Source organism: Canis lupus, chromosome 2, assembly GCF_003254725.2.
Source record: "Canis lupus dingo isolate Sandy chromosome 2, ASM325472v2, whole genome shotgun sequence".
NCBI lineage: Eukaryota > Metazoa > Chordata > Mammalia > Carnivora > Canidae > Canis > Canis lupus.
Genome location: NC_064244.1, coordinates 14,826,755 through 14,844,578, shown reverse-complemented (window position 1 = coordinate 14,844,578; position 17,824 = coordinate 14,826,755). Strand labels below are relative to the sequence as shown.

Genomic DNA, 17,824 nt, shown 5'->3' with positions numbered 1-17,824 from the left:
AAATCAATAGAAACATGGATTATTTGATAATTTGTGTTGGGACAGCTGATAGCTATTAAAAAAAAAAAGTTTGATCTCATTCTCTTATAAATTCCAGATGAATGGGAATTTAAGTTCCAGAGGAGTTGGAATTTAAATGCGGAGGAGGAAAAGTGTAATCATAAAGTACTAAAATAAATTGTGAATGAACATTATAAATGTGAAGTAGGGAAGCCTGTCTTTTCAAGTATGACATGCATTGATAAAAGAATATATTGATAAGCTTGACTACTTTAAAATGGAAAGCTATGCCACAAAACAACTATAAACAAAATGAAGAATTCTGGCAACTAATGAACAAGGGCTAATTTTTCTAATAAAGATCTACAAATCTATAAGTAATAGGCAAAAACAAAGACGATCACAGAAGCAACTAAAATGTACATGGAAATAGTAAAGATCAAGTGTACCAATAAATATATAAAACTTGATTATGGAGAATTTGAATAAAGTAAACTGAAAAGTATAATGAATTTGCATCAATCTATCACTTGTTTCAACACTTAACTTGACAGATTGTGTTTAATTTACAACCCTATTACTTGCCCCTTTTGTATTAAGTGAATTTCAGTCATCCTAATATTTCATCTGTAAATATGTATCTCCAAAGGATACTTTTTCTAACAATCATAAACCATTATTAAATCTTAATGAGACAAGGAAAAATAATGATTCTTTAATGTCATCACATCCGATTGGTGTTCAAGTTGTCTTACAGATCTCACAGTTTTGTTTTTTTTTTCCAAGTGCATTTGTTTGAGTCAGGATCCAGTTACTGTGCACATATTATGGTTGGGCTGGTTCTGAAGTCTCTTTAATCTTTAGGTTTCTGTTTCATCTCCCTTCTTCCTTGCAATTTATTGAAGATAATAGGTTGTCTTAAGGAGTTTCCCACATTGTGGATTGTGTGGATTATGTCAGCACATATGATTATGTGCTATGGAGTTGTTCAGCGTTAACTAATAACCTAAAAAGAATTTTTATCTGTTTTAGAAAAATTTCAACCATATTTTGTTGTATTTTCTGACCTTTTCCCCATCTTCATTTCTGAAACTCTGTTAGTTTACTAATTTTTTTTTTTAAAGCACTCTTTTTTTTTTTTTTTTTTTTTTAATTTATTCATTCAGAGAGAGGCAGAGACAAAGGCAGAGGAAGAAGCAGAGAAGCAGGCTCCATGCAGGGAGCCCGACGTGGGACTCGATCCCGGATCTCCAGGATCATTCCCCAGGCTGCAAGCAGTGCTAAACTGCTGCGCCACTGGGGCTGCCCTAATTTTTTTTCCCTTAAGCTGTGTTTAGTTTCTTAAACCGATTTGCTGAATTATCATCTTTAGTAGTTTTTTTTTCCAGTTTTAGAATTTCCACTTGATACTTTGAAAATTTTTTTTCTAATTTTCTGACAAAATTCTGTCTTATCTGATTTTCTTACATTAAACAGTCACTTTAAAGTCTGTGTGTAATCACTAGATATCTGCTCCCCTGTAGTTCTCTCTGTTTTTCATGATGTTGAGTTCTCTCCTAGTACACCTGGTTGTTAACTTTGCCCAATTGACATTGTCTATGAGAGAGAGCAGAGATTATTTTGGGGAGGATGGTGTCAGTCTTCCTTCAGAATTGATTCAGTTTTGCTTTCAGAAGGCAGGTAGGGGTACTTAGGATCATAAATCACCTTAAGAAAGGGCTTGAGATTTTGAAGTTGGATTCAATTCCTGATTTAGTTACTCTTGACTCTCAGAGTGTGTCCCCATCCAAAGTCAGAAGCCTTTGCCAAGGTCCTTTCTCTTTGGTAAGCCCTGAACTTCAGGGCTTTGTCTCCTTTCCTATGAGTGTTTTGAAAGCTCTGCTCCACTTGCCTCATCAGCAGGTGTTTCTATGGGAATAGCAGTCCCAGATGCTGGGTATACCTGTGTCCTCTAAGTTTTCACTGCCTTGTTGGCATTTGGATGCTTTCAAGTAACTGCCCTTGGTTTTGCCCACATTTTCTAGTGTTCAGAGTTGGTGTTTATTACCTAGTCTGCCATTAGTGGGAACCGTTGAGTTCTTTGTGATTCCACACAGATGCGTGTGTGCGTGTGTGTGTGTATTTTTAACCCTATAGAAATGGTATATACTATTCATTTCATTTGCTTCCTTGTAAGGAGTTTGAGATGCTATTTCCCTTACCGACATGTGTTGAGATGGGCTTTGGGTAACAGTGTGAGCACCTGGCTGCAGTGAATGCCTAATTCACCACCAAGGAAACAGGGCACTGCAAATGTTTTGTGCTCTGTTTCAGAGATCAGAAATTTCTTTTATTTATGGACTGTGATTATTTCTGGGCTGTGATTTCCTCATACAGGATTTTTGTACGTGCCAGTTCAAAGTTTAAATTTATGCCATGTGTGAATGTGTGCAAAATACCCAAATAGGAATGGGGAAAATATCTGCTTTTTCCAACCATTTTGAGACACCTCAGACAACAATGAAATACAGTTTTTCTTCCAGTTTTCCAAAATATTTCTCTGGGTTGAGACCAGGAATGAGGCATTTTTGGCTAAAATGCTTCTTAGAATTTTTATGATTTTATAAGAAGAAATTTTCCTTTGAACTTCAAGCATATGTTATTATCATGATATTCATGAATGCAAACATTTCATGCATTTTTACATCAGTGAAATAATTTAGATTTTCTATATTATTATGAGTCGGTTATTTCTCTGATGTTTGGCCATTTCATATTTGTTTTTTAGCTCTGCCTATGTTTGTGTACGTAACAGAGAACTTAGGAATTAAAAATAGCTATTATTATTTTGAGCTGGTTTTTAACTTGTGTTTATGTTTTGCTACATATATTCTAATATTACTATTGCTAGAGATTTTCATTCAGGTCTTTAAATATTTAATAAAACCATTTTGAAAACTGAAATTATTTGATGTTTTTATCTTGATTGCTCTGAACAAAGACAATACTTCAAACTTCCCCTTGATGCTTCAGGATAAAAGTCGGGTTAAGCAATATTTGAATTTAGATGTGGTTTAAAATGATTCTTAATTCTGAAGTCCTTTGTAGTTTTTATTTTCCAAGCAATATTAGCTGTATTTGATCTTCTAGATGAAGAAAGATTTGACTATGATTAAATATGTGCAGTGCCATCCTGGAGTAAATTTTATTCATAGATTAATAAAATCTGTCCAGCATGATTTAGGAGAAGATATTTTAGGCCATTAAATTCAGTTACATAAGCTACAGTCTGTTTTAAATTCTGTGCAACTAAAATCTGTTTTGCTTTTAAAAAAAGTTCATTACGCTGGGAAATGTGGAGTATTTGTGTTCCAAAACCATCAAAAGCATGCTCAGTCACTCATTTAGGAAAATTTGGAAGTACTAGTGTTAGCCTTTCAACTTAATGACAGTGACTATCATTGTCTAATTTTCTTCTCTGTACTTAAAAGCCTTAAGAACATGATAATAATTGATTTGACTACATGCTTTTTTAGTGGTTTTTTTTCTGTGCTTCAACTGCTGTCCTTTTCTCAGATAGGAAGTTAACTATATAAAGTAAAGGAGTCTAGCATGGTACCCAGCATGTATGTGGTAATCGGTAAATTACTTTCTCCCTCCCGACCCCCACCACACACACATCTTAGCCCATGGTTTTAAGTGTATTAAGATATAAAAATAGTACCAAGAAAACTTTATGAGCTCAGCTTCCATTTAAATCTTCAAACTACTTTTTCTAAAAGAAAGATTGAGAATTAATACATGGTGTTGTAGGCAGAATTCTGTTGTGGCTCCCTGGATTCCCACCCCCTTGGAGTATATACCCTATATAACCCCATGTCCTGAGTGTGATCAGACCTGTGAATAGAATGTAATAGTCGTTCTTGTGGTGGGGTTGCATTAAATGCCAAAGGCAATGGTTACAGCATTCCTGTGATTATATGTCTAAGATCATATAAGTCACCTAGAGAGTGAATCCTGCTGGCTCTGCAGAAGTAAGCTGCTGTGTTATGGGAGGCCACGTGGCTAGGGCTTAAGAATGACTTCTGAGAGCTGAAAGCTGTCCCTGCCAGCAACCAGCAGGAAATCCAGGGACCTCAGGTCCAAACAAGAAGAGACTGAGATAATAAGTGAATAAACTAAGAGGACCCCCAAGCCTCAGGTGAGATTACATCCTGGCCAACATCTTGATTTTACTGAGCCTTCTCAGACCCGGGGCAGAAGGGTGAAATCAGTCTCTGACCCCAGAGTCACAGAAACTGTGAGAAAATAAATACATTGTCTTAAACAGCTAAATAGGTGGTAATTTGTTACTTAGTAAGAGAAAAAGAATACATTTGGGAAAATTTTCTTTTTTCATGAAAGATGATTATCTTATTTTGTAAATATATTCAGGATCAGCAGTGAAAGGATGAAGATTGAATAGGTGAACTCATCAGTAAACAGAGGTCACTGTATGTGATAGGCCAATTAATGTTGCCAACTGTGTCTACATTTTAATCTCCTTTACATGGTAAAGGGACTTGCTGATGTGGTTAAATTAAAGGTCTTGAGATAGGAAGATTATTCTGGATTATCTTGGTGGGCCCAATATAATCACAAGGTTGACCCAATATACTCACTTATTAGAAGGGCCAGAGGGAGGGAAGAAGATGTGATGATGCAGTCAGAGATATTTGAAGATGATAAGATGATACACTGCCGACTCTGAAGATGGAGGATGGGACTGTGAGCCAAGGAGTGTAAGTATCATCTAGAAGCTGGAAAAGACAAGGAAACAGATTTTCTTCTAGAGGGGAGGCTGAAGGAATGCAACCCTGCTGACACCCTGGTTTTAGGACTTCTGGCCTCCACAATCGTATGCTGTTTTAAGCCAGTAAATTTGTGGTCATTTGTTTAGCAATAGGAAAATAATACACAAGGTACCTGAGAAATGCTTCTTACATGGTAGAAACCCAAATAGTGATTTATATAACATACTCATATCCAGGAGGAAGGACACCACAAAGATAGAAACTTTCCCTGACATGCTTTAGAAACAAGTGAATGTATGCATCCATAAAAGAACAGAATGGTACATATACATATAAACACTCAAAATCTTAAAAATTGAAATATAATAGAATTTTAGAACTCCATATAAGGGTTGGTAGAGTTAAGGAAATTGCTCAAGAAAGATTAAAAAAAAAAAAAAAAGAAAAGGTAAGAAAATCAATGGAGCAAAAGCAGTAGGTCCGACTGAAACCTGAAGAGTTGATCTACCATTGAGAGAAAGGAAAAAAAAAAGAGGGAAAACTCCTTGAGAAAATTTGTCAAAGTTAAAGGATAATGAGTTTTCAGGTTGAAGATGTTTGCTGAGAGACTAGCAAAATGGATAAATAAACTCATCCTAAAGCACATCATCATAAACTTTGATGGCAGCAATTAGAAAATCCTACAGACCCCCAGAGAGATTGAAGGGAGTGAAGAAAAGGAAAGATCATGTACAAAAAACAATGTCTATGTACAAAGGAATATTATCAGGAATAATAGCTTTGATCTTTTTGACAGCAACAAGGGAAACAAGGCAATAGCCAAGCCCTTCCAGGTTCTAATGGAAAAGAAATTCTGACCTGAAATTCTGTGCCTAGCCAAGGTATCCTATAAATACTATTCAGGTAATTTTACAGAAATGCCCTTTCTCATACTACCCCTGAAGGGTGTCTTGCATAACATGAGGGTGCAAACCAAGAAAGAGGAAGACAGGATTCAAAAAAGGAATGAAAATGGGAAAATTGAAGAGAATACCCAGAATGACCTTTGGGGGAAATCCGAGACACATTGTGTCTTGGATCACAATCCTTAGTATTTATTCTTCTGTCAACAAATATTCAAGGTGAAATTATCCAATCTTTAAAAGAAAAAATTCAAAGTACAATTTCCATATAAAACATGAAGTGTGAAATTTCATGTTTTGACCTAGGCATACACCCATCACCAAAATCAAGATACTGGATACATTTGATACATTTATCATTTCCAAAATTTCCATGTTGCATCCTTTTAATCTTTAACTCCTGCTCCCCACCTCCCCACCCCCACCAACACCTTTGTTCCATTCCTAACCTGGTCTCCAGACAACCGTTTTCTGCTTTCTGTCATTGTAGATATTTGCAAGTAGAAATTATATAAATGGGAAATTACAGTGTGTACTCTTCTTTTAATCTGCACAAATTTTGGAGACTCATCCATATTTTTACATTTATAACCAGTTTAATTTTTTAAAATTACTGAATAGTGTTCCATTTTATGAACTATCTGGGTCATTTCCAGTTTGAAGCTGTTATAAATAAAGCTGCTATGAACATTCCATGTACAAGTCTTTATTTGAACATAGGCTTTCTTTCCTCCTAGGCAAATACCTAAGAGCAGAATTGCTGGGTCATAGGGTCAATGTCTATTTGGCTTTTTAAGAAACTGACAAATTATTTTCCAAAGCAGTTGTGCATTACTTTCTTCTATGTATAATTGTTCTACTTCCTCCTCATCCTCTCTAACATTTAATATAGTCAGGTTTTCTAATTTTAGCCATTTAATGGTGTTTTGATTACCTGGTATTGGTACGATGGATCCCCAGCTAAAGTTTGGTTTGGATTTCAAGATTGACAATGCCACACACAGACCAGGGAGGTAGGCAAAGGTTTATCACATAAGAAGACTTTCTGAGGAGACCAGAGCGGGCCTCCCAAGCTGCTTTGAAACTGACTTGAACATCATGGTTTGTCTCCCTCTCTAATTTTTCCCACCCAGTTCCCATCCTTTCCCTTATAATCCCTTTCACTATTTCTTATATTCCACCTATGATTGAAACCGTATAATGATTGTCCTTCTCTGATTGACTTAACTTCACTCAGGATAATACTCTCCAATTCCATCCACGTGGAGGCAAATGGTAGGTATTCATCTTTTATTTTTATTATTTTTATTATTATTTTGTTGTTAGGTAGAAATTTCCTATTGCCATTTTATTAATAGTTTTCTGTCTGTTTTAGAGAAGTTTTGCTCTTCTCATGCTAGCTTCCTTTGTTGTTTGATGATATTTTATGTGTGTGGTGATTTGATTTGATATTTTTCTCTATCTTTTATGTATATATTATAGGGGTTTTTTTTAGTGGTTACCTCAAGGTGTGCATAAAAATATTATCATTATAACCATCTATTTTCAGCTTTGTATGAAAATTCTACACTTTTACTCTCCTCCCAACACGTTGTGTTCTTCTACTCAGAGGTTGCTTCTTTTTATATTGTGTATTTATTAATATATTTTTACCCTTTAACTTTTATATTTGGATTGAAAGTAATTTACATACTATCATTACTCAGTTACACTATTCTTTATTTGTTCATACAATTACCTTACCAGTGAGATCCATTATTTCATATGCTTTTGCATTGCTGTTTAGTGTGTTTTCACTTCAATTTGAAGATCTCCCTTAAGCATTTCTTGTAAGACTAATGTAAGGTCTAATGGTGACAAAGTTCCTCAGTTTTGTTGGCTTGGGGAAAAATTGATCTCTTCTTCATTTTTAAAAGATGGCTTTGCTAAATACTCTGAATATATCTTCCACCCCTCTCCTGGCCTGCAAAATTTCTATTAAGGGACCTGGTGATAGTCTGAGGGGGTCCCTTACATGTGAAGCCATTTCTTTTCTGCTGTTTTTAACATTCTCCCTTTGTTTTTGACTTTTGACAATTGTAATATGTTTTATTGCAGATCTCTTTGTGTTCAGCCTATTTGGCATCTTTTAAACTTATTGAATCTGCATGTCTGCTTTCTTCCCCAGATTTGGGGCTTTTGGGGGGATCATTATTTTTATAATAAGCATATTTTTATAATAAGCAGTTGCCCTTTTTCTTCCTTCTTATTGTGGGACTTCTATAATTTGTATAAAACCCATGGGCTTTCTTCCTTCTTTTATTTTTTTTAATATGTATATATTTTATTGGAGTTCGATTTGCCAACATATAGCGTAACACCCAGTGCTCATCCCACCAAGTGCCCCCCTCAGTGCCCATCACCCCCCCGCCCACCTCCCCTTCCACCACTCCTTGTTTGTTTCCCAGAGTTAGAGGAGTCTCTCATGTTCTGTCTCCCTCTCTGATATTTCCCACTCATTTTCTCCCCTTTCACTATTTTTTATATTCACCATATGAGTGAAACCATATAATGTTTGTCATTCTCTGATTGACTTACTTCACTCAGCATAATACCCTCCAGTTCCATCCACATCGAAGCAAATGGTGGGTATTTGTCGTTTCTAAAGACTAAGTAAAATTCCATTGTATACATAAACCACATCTTCTTTATCCATTCATCTTTCGATGGACACCGAGGCTCCTTCTGCAGTTTGGCTATTGTGGACATTGCTGCTAGAAACATTGGGGAGCAGGTGTCTTCTTTTAATTTTTTTTCTCTGACTGGATAATTTCAAATATTATGAACGTGAGTTCACTAATTCTCTCTTCTGTTTGATTCACTCCGCTGTTGAAGAGCTCTTTTGCATTTTTGTTTTCATTCATCTCTAGAATTTTTGTTTGATTCTTTTTTAGGACTTCTCTGTCTTTGCTGAACTTATTTTCTTCATGTATTGTTTTCCTGATTTCGTTCAGTTGTCTTTCCATGTACCTTTGTAGCTCACTGAGCTTCTTTTTGTCAGTTATTTTGAATTCTTTGTCAGGCAATCTATTCCTTTAGGGTCAGTTACTGGAAATTTGTTGTGTTCATTTGTTTACATCAGGCTTCCTTTTCTTTTTTTTTCATGGTTCTGTAGCCTTGTGTTGGTGTCTCTACTTTTGAAGGAAGTCACCTCTTTCAGATTCTATGGATTGGCTTTGGTAGGGAAAAAACCACCTGTAAGTGAGCATGAGGGCATTGGCTAGGTGGTGTGCATGACAGTGCTGGTTCTAGACTGGGTCTGAAGACACTGTTTCCAGGAGTGCATGATGGCACCAGTTCTCAGAGCAGGGGTGAGGGGAGGGCTGTCTGTTTCAGGGGTAAGTGCAGTGGTTCCAGGACCACAATGTGCAAATGAAGCACCAGAGCTGAGGAATGGGGTATGATATCTCTGATCCTGGGGAAGCATAGCCGTGTCTCTGGCTCTGGATTCAGGAGTACAGCAGTGGTTGTGGCTCTGGGTAGATCTGTCAGCTGGAGTCGGCGTCAATAAAAACTAAGGGATTGGAGCACCTGTCTGGCTTATTGGTAGAGTGTCTGCCTTCAGCTCAGGTCATGATCCTGGGGTCCTGGGATTGAGTTCTGTATCAGGCTCCCTGCAGGGAGCCTGCTTCTCCCTCTGCCTATGTCTCTGCCTCTCTCTCTGTGTCTCTCATGAATAAATAAATAAAATCTTAAAAAAGAAAAAAGATTGAGAGACTACTGGACAATGAAGATTTCAGAGCATCGATAGCCACAGCAAGGGCTGCCAGGGTCCCCAATGGCAAAAGCTGCTCCAGTTCTCCTGTTCTCCTTTCCCTTATGGAGGAATGTCACGGCTGAGGGAGTCTCTTGGTGCCAAGTTATCCTGGCTTGAGGAATGAAGTGGCACAGATACAATGCTTTCTCCATCTTACTATGCAGCCATCTTGGGTTTTCGTGTTTCCCTTGGTCACTGCAGCTTCTTAATTGTACTCTCAAGCCCTCCCCGATACTCATTAATCTGCGAGTAGTTTTTTTTTTAATATTTTGTTTATTTATTCATGAGAGACACAGAGAGAGAGAGGCAGAGGGAGAAGCAGGCTCCATGCAAGGAGCCCGATGTGGGACTCGATCCCGGGACTCCAGGATCACACCCTGGGCCGAAGGCAGATGCTCAACCACTGAGCCACCCAGACATCCCTGATCTGTGAGTAGTTGTTAAATTCTTGTTTTGTGAGGAGTTTGGGTTAGACCTCCTAGTCAACCATGTTGCAACATCCTATTTGCATCATCTTTATTCTTATTACCACATAAAATATACTTAGTTTATCTTTATATATATTCTTTATTAAAGTGTTTCACCAAATATTTTGCAATTTAAAAATTGAGTTCTTTACTTTTTAAAAAATTGAGGTATAATTGACCTATAATGTTATGTGAGTTTCAACGGTACCACACAATGATCTGGTATTTGTTTATTTTGCAAAATGATCATCTGTCACCAAACATAGTTACAATTTTTTTTTCTGTGATGAGAACTTTTAAGATTTACTCTTAGCAGCCTTCAACTTTTGTTTTCTTATTATTGAGTATTATATTTGCGTTCAGGATACAAGTTCTTTATCAAATATGGGAGCCGCTACTGTCTTCTCCTATTCTGTACCTTATGTTTGCATTATTTTAACAGTATCTGTTTTTATTTTACATTAGTTTCAGGTCTACAACATAGTGATCTGACAACTGTGTATGTTACACCCTGTTCACCACAAATGTAGTTACCGTCTGTCCTGCCACCCTACAGTACTATTTCACAGTACTACTATGTTCCCTATGCTGTACATTTTATCTCCATGAGGCATTTACTCTGTAACTGGAAGCCTGTATCACCCACTCCCATTCACTAATTTTGTCCCTCCCTCCACTGCCTTCCTCCCTAGCAGCCACCAATTTGTTCTTTGTATTTATGGATCTGTTTCTGTTTTGTTTTGTTTTTAGGTTCTACATATAAATGAAATCATATAGTATTTGTCTTTCTCTGTCTCATTTATTCACTTAGTATAATACCCTCTAGGTCCACCCATGTTGTTGCAAATGGCAAGATGCCATTCTTTTTTATGGCTGAGTAATATCCAGTGAGAGTGTGTGTGTGTGTGTGTGTCTGTGTACACATACCACATCTTTTCAATCAGTTCATCTAGGGTTGCTTCCATATTTTGGCTACTGTCAGTAATGTAATGCTGCAATAAGCATAGGGGTATATATCTTTTTGAGTTAGTGTTTTTTGTTTTCTTTGGATAAATACCCAGTAGAGGAATTACTGGATCATATGTTATTTCTATTTTTAATTTTTGATGACGCTCCATACTATTCTCTATAGTGGTTGAATCAGTTTGCAATCCTACGAACAGTGCACAAGGGTTTTCTTTTCTCCAAATCCTTACTACCATTTGTTATCTCTTGAATTCTTGATGATAGCCATATTTAGAGGGGTGAGGTGAGCTCATTGTGGTTTTGATTTGTATTTCTTAATGATTAGTGATGTTGAGCATTTTTCAAGTATCTGTTGGCCATTTGAATGTCTTCTTTGGAAAAATGTCTATTTAGTTCCTTTGCCCATTTTTTTATTGGATTTTTTGTAATTTTGTTATTGAAATATAAGAGCTCTTTATGAATTTTGGATATTAACCCCTTATATGATACATGGTTTGCAAATATTTTCTTCCATTTTCTGGGTTACCTTTTCATTTTACAGAGTATCATTTGCAGCGCAGAAGCTTTTAAATTTGATGCAATCCTACTTTGTTTTTTGTTTTTTGTTTTTTTTCCTGTCCATGTGGCCTGTGTTCTTGATTTCTCATCCAAAAAAGCACTGCCAAGACCAGTGTCAAGGATCTTTTCCTCATGTTTTCTTCTATGAGTTTAGTTTCAAGTCTTATGTTTAAGTCTTTGTTCATTTTGAGTTCATTTTTATGAATGGTGATGGTGGGAGTCTAATTTCATTTTTCCTGTAAGTGGCTTTCCACGTCTCCTAAGCACCATTTGTTGAAGATGCTGTTCTTTCTTCATTAGTATGCTTGTCTCCCTTGTCAATAGTAGTTGACTATATATGTAGGGGTTTAATTCTGGACTCTCTATTTGGTTCCATTGCTCTATGGTTTTTATGCCAGAACCATAATTATTAGAGCTTGTAGTACAGTTTGAAATCAAGAAGTGTAATGTTTCTGTGTTTTATTTTCTTATGATTGTTTTTGCTCTTTGGTGTCTTTTGTGGTTCCATATGAACTTTAGGATTTTTTTTCTGTGGAAATAGCCATTGAGATTTTTATAGGGATTGTACTGAATCTATAGTTAGCTCTGGCTGGCATGGACATTTTAACAATATTAATTTTTCCGGTCCATGAACACAGGATGTCCTTGCATTTGTTTTGTCTTCTTCAGTTTCTTTCAGTAGAGTGTTACAGTTTTCATTCTACAGATACTTGACTTCTTTGGTTAAATTTATTCCTAGGTATATTATGGTTTTGATTCTGTTGCTCATGGAATATATTTTTCTATTTTTTTCACTTTGAGTCTAAATGCATCCTTAGTTCTGAAGTTGGTCTCATAGCTAATGGTATGTAGCGGGACCTTGTTTTATTAAATACATCACATCCAGCCACTTTGTGTCTTTTGATTAGTGAATTTAGTTCACTGACATTTAGAGTAATTATAGATATATAGGCACTTACTAATGCCATTTTATTAACGGCTTTCTGGGTGTTTTATATTTCCATTGTTTCTTTTTCTCTGTTTCTACCCACCTTTGTCAACTGGTTTTCCATGGTGGTAGACAATTTCCCTTTTCTTTGTCTTTTGTGGATCTACTCTAAGTTTTTGTTTTGTGATTACTATGGAATTTACATAAGACATAGATAAGACCGTCCGTTTTAGGCTGATAACAACTTACCTTCAATCACCTATAAAGGCTTCAGCCTTTTACTCCTTGCTTTTGTATTAATAATGTCACAATTTACCACTTTTTAGGTTGTGTTTTTATTAATAATTTATAGTACTATGGTTAATCTACCATTTTCCTTTAATATTTAAACTATAGTTGAGTGGTTAATACACTATCCTAATATACAGTTACATTTTTCTAAGTCTGACTGTGTATTTTTCACCTTTACCAGTGTGTTGTGCACTTTCATATATTTTCTTCCTGTTGTTGCAATAGCAAGATTTCATTCTTTTTTATGGATAGATAATATTATATATATAATGTATAATATATAATATATAATATATAATATATAATATATAATATATATATATTATATATACCACATCTTCTTTATCATTCATCTATGGATGGATACTTGGGTTGCTTCCATAGTTTGGCTATTGTAAATAATGCTACAATAACTATAAGGGTGAATGTATCTTTTTGAATTAGTTTTTTCATATTCTTTGGGTAGATACCCTGTAGTGAAATTGCTGGACCATATGGCATTTATGTTTTTAATTATTTGAGGAACCTTCATAGTGTTTTACATACTGGCTTCACCAGTTTGCATTTCCAACAACAATGTACGAGTGTTCCTTTTTCTCCACATCCTCTCTAGTGCTTGTTGTTTCTCGTGTTTTAGATTTTAGCCATTTTGACAGGTGTGAAGTGATATCTCATTGTAGTTTTGATTGGCATTTCCCTGAGGATGAGAGATGTTGAACATCTTTTCATGTATCTATTGGCCATCTGGATTTCTCTTTGGAGAAATGTCTGTTTGTGTCTTCTGCCCAGTTTTAAATTCAATTATTTGTTTTATTTGGTATTGAGTTTTATAAGTTCTTTTTTTTTAAGATTTTTAAGTTTATTTATTCATGAGAGATGCAGGCAGAGGGAGAAGCAGGCTCCATGCAGGGAGCCTGATTTGGGACTCGATCCCAGGACTCCAGGATCACGATCTGAGTCAAAGGCAGACACTTAACCACTGAGTCACCCAGGCATCCCTTATAAGTTCTTTATAATTTTGGAGACTAACTCTTTATTGGATATGACATTTTCAAAAATCTTCTCCCATTAAATAGGTTGTCTTTTAGTTTTGATAATAAGTTTCTTTGCTGTGCAGAAGCTTTTTATTTTGATATAGTCCCAATAGCTTATTTTTACTTTTGTTTCCCTTGCATCAGGAAACATATCTAGATAAATGTTGTTACAGATGGTGTCAGAGAAATTACTGTCTGTGTCCTCTTCTAAGATTTTTATGGTTTCAGGTCCCACATTTAGGTATTTAATAAAATTTTAGTTTATTTTTGTGCATAGTGTAAGAAAGGGTCCAATTTCATTCTATTGCATGTAGCTGTCCAGTTCTCCAACACTATTTGTTGAAGAGACTGTCTTTCTCCCATTTTATATTCTTGCCTTCTTTATCAAAGAATAATTGACCATATATATATAATCATGGGTTTATTTCTGGGCTCTCTATTCCGTTACACTGATATACGTGTTTATTTTGTGCCAGTACCATACTGTTTTGATTACTACACATTTGTGTATATCTCCATATCCAACTTGTTCATGTTAATAGTTTTGTAATGTATTCTTAGGTTTGGTTTGCTAATATTTTGTTAAGGACTTTTGCATCTATGTTCATCAGATATTGGCCTGAAGGTTTTTTTAGATAGTGTCTTTATTTGGTTTTGATATTTGGCCAACCTCATAGAATGAATTTGGAAGCTTTCTTTCCTCTTCTATTTTTTCAAATAGTTTGAGAAGACTAGGTAATAACTCTTCTTTAAATGTTTGGTCAAATTTACCTGTGAAGCTGTTTGGTCCTGGACTTTTGTTTGTCGTGAGTTTTCTGATTACTAATTTAATTTTTTTAAGATTTTATTTATTTATTTGAGAGAAAGAGATAGAGAGAAAATGAGCAGGGGGTGGGGAGAGGGACAACCAGGCTCTCCACTGAGCAGGGAGCCCAACCTGGGACTCCATCCCAGCACTCAGGGATCATGACCTGAGCCAGAGGCAGATGCTTAACCAACTGAGACACCCAGGTGCCTTACTGATTTTATTTAATTGCTGATAACCAATCTGTTCAAATTTTCTACTTCCTGATTCAGTTTTGGGAGGCTATATGTTTCTAGGAATTTATCTATTTCTACTAGTATGTCCATTTTGTTGCCTTATAATTTGTCATAATGTTCTCTTATATAATCCTTTGTACTTCTGTGTTTTGTTATTTCTTCTCTTTTTATTTCTGATTTTATTTGAGTCCCCCCCCTCTCTTTTTTGATGAATCTGACTAAATATTTGTCAATTTTATTGATCTTTTTAAAGAACCAGCTCCTGGTTCCATTAAGTTCCTCTATTTTTTTTCTTAGTTCTTATTTCATTTATTTCTGCTCTAATATTTATTATTTCCTTATTTCTACTGGTTTCAGATTTTGTTTGTTCCTCTTTTCATAGGTCCCCTATGTGTAAGGTTAGGTTGTTTATTTGAAATTTTTCTTGTTGCATGAGGTAGGCCTGTATTGTTATAAAATTCCCTCTTAGAACACCTTTGCTGCATCCCAAAGATTTTGGACTGTTGTTTTTCTTTTTCATTTTCTCCATGTGTTTTTAGATTTCCCCTTTGATTCTTGGTAGACCCATTAATTGTTTAGCTGCATGTTATTTAACCTTCATATATTTGTATTCTTTCCAGGTTTCTTCTTGTGGTTGATTTCTAGTTTCATAGAATTGTAGTCAGAAAAGATGTATCTCTTTTAATTTGTTGAGACTTGTTTTATGGCCTAATATGTGTGTGATGCATTCTGGAGAATGTTCCATGTGTCCTTGAAAAGAGTTTGTATACTGTTGTTTTAGGATGGAATGTTCTGAGTATGTCTGTTAGATCCATCTGGTATAATGCGTTATTCAAAGCCACTGTTTCCTTGTTGATTTTCTGTTTGGGTGATTTATCTATTGATGTAAGTAGGGTGTTATAGTTCCCTACTATTATTATATTACTATTGATTATTTCCTTTATGTTGTTATTAGCTGCTTTATGTATTTGGGTGCTCCCATGTCGGGTGCATAAATATTTATAATTGTTATATCTTCTTGTTGGATTGTTCCCTTTATGATTATATACTGTCCATCTTTGTCTCTTATTACCGTTTTTGTTTAAAGTCTATTTTGTCTGATAATAAGTATTGCTACCTGGCTTTCTTTTTGCTTCCATTTTCATGATAAGTGCTTTTCTATCCCTTCACTTTCAATCTGTGTGTGTCTTTAGTTTCTGAAATGAGTCTCTTGTAGGCAGCATATGGATCTTGCGTTTGTATCCATTCAGTCACCTTATATCTTTTGACGGGAGCATTGAGTCCATTTCCATTCAAAATAATTATTGATAAGTATGTACTTCTTGCCATTTTTACTTGCTTTTTGGTTCTTTTTATATTTCTTCTCTGTTCCTTTATTCTCTTGCTCTCTTCTGTTACAGTTTGCTGGCTTTCTTTACTGATATACTTGGATTCCTTTCTCTTTAGTTTTTGCATATTTATTAGTAGTTTTTGATTTGTGGTTATCATTAGGTTTACATATAACATTTTATGCATGTAACAGTCTATATTAAGTTGATGGTTGCTTATGTTCAAATCCATTCTTTACTTCTCTCCCCCCATATTTTAGATATATAGTATTATATTTTACATCTTTTTATTTTGTGAATCCCTTGACTGATTTTTATAGATCTACTTACTTTTTTTTCCTTTTTACTGCTTTTCTTATTTCTATTTTTCTTACTCCTGCTATGGTCTTTCCTTTTCACTCAAAGAGTTCCTTTCAACATTTCTTATAAGGCTGGTTTAGTGGTGATGAATTCCTTTAACTTCTGTTTGTCTGGGAAATTCTGTATCTCTCCTTCTATTCTGAATGATCGCTTTACTGATTAGAGTATTCTTCGCTTCAGGTTTTTCTCTTTCAGCATTTTGAATATATTATGGCCCTCCCTTCTGGCCTGCAAAGTTTCTGCTGAAAAATCAGCTGATAGCGTTACGGGGTTTCCCTTGTATATAACTATTTTCTTTTGCTGCTTTTAAAATTCTCTCTTTATCACTACTTTTTGCCAGTTTAATTACTATGTTTTTTTTTTTTTTTTTTTTTTTTTTTTTGGTGTGGACTGCCTTAGTATGGATTTTATTGGGGGCTCTCTGTGATTCCTGTATCTGGATTTCTATTTCCTTCCTCAGTTTAGGGAAATTTTCAGTTATTATTTCTTCATATAAATTATCTGCCCCCTTTGCTCTCTCTTCTCCTTCTAGGACCCTTAATAATATGAATGTTATTATGCTTGATAGTGTCATTGAGTTCCCTTAGTCTATTTTCATTTATTATTATTATTTTTTTCTCTTCACTGCGCAGCTTGATTGCTTTCCATTACTCTGTCCTCCAGGCCACTATGGTTCTTCTGCTTTCTTTAGTCTACTATTTATTCCATCTAGTGTATTTTTAATTTCAGTTATTGAGTTCTTCATCTTTGATTTTTTTTAATGTTTTCTACCTCTTTATTTAGGCTCTCACTGAGGTCTCCATTCTTTTCTCAAGCCCAGTATCTTTATGACCATTTGTAAATTATTTTAAATTCCCTATCAGTTATATTACTTATATCCATTTCATTTTGCTTTCTTGCTGTGATTTCATTTGAGACATATTCCTGTATCCTCATTCCATCTAAATCTCTGTGTCTGTTTCTATGTGCTAGGAAAGAGAGCTATATCTCCTGCTTTTGAAAGTAGTGGCTTTATGAAGAGTTCTTGTAGTGCCCTACAGTGGAATGTCCCCTTCACGAGAACTTGGTCTGTCAGGGGTATCTCCTATGTGTATAGCATGTGCCCAGTGTGTGGCTGAGCTGCAATTGCCTTCAGTTCAGTCACCTGCCAATGGCTCTCTTTGCCTGTTATGGGCAGTGTTTGGTCCTTATGTCATTAGTGGGCCTGTCTGGGTCACCTTAGGCTTGAGTTGGGTCAAACCAGGTGCTTGCCAATGATGCAGTAGCACTGACCTGCAAAGCATTTTCCTTGTGTTGTCCCTTGAAAACCTTTCACTGGAGGGCAGGTCCTATAGTCTGCCCCTAGTCCACTACTAGGACCAAAGTTGGACTGATATATGTG

At 35.6% G+C, this 17,824-nt stretch overlaps 1 pseudogene; it reads left to right on the top strand.

Annotated features, from left to right (window-relative positions):
- The first annotated feature begins 6,622 nt into the window (after nucleotides 1–6,622).
- The window catches only part of LOC112670408 (E3 UFM1-protein ligase 1-like), a 29,249-nt pseudogene continuing 18,047 nt past the window's right edge, over nucleotides 6,623–17,824 (top strand).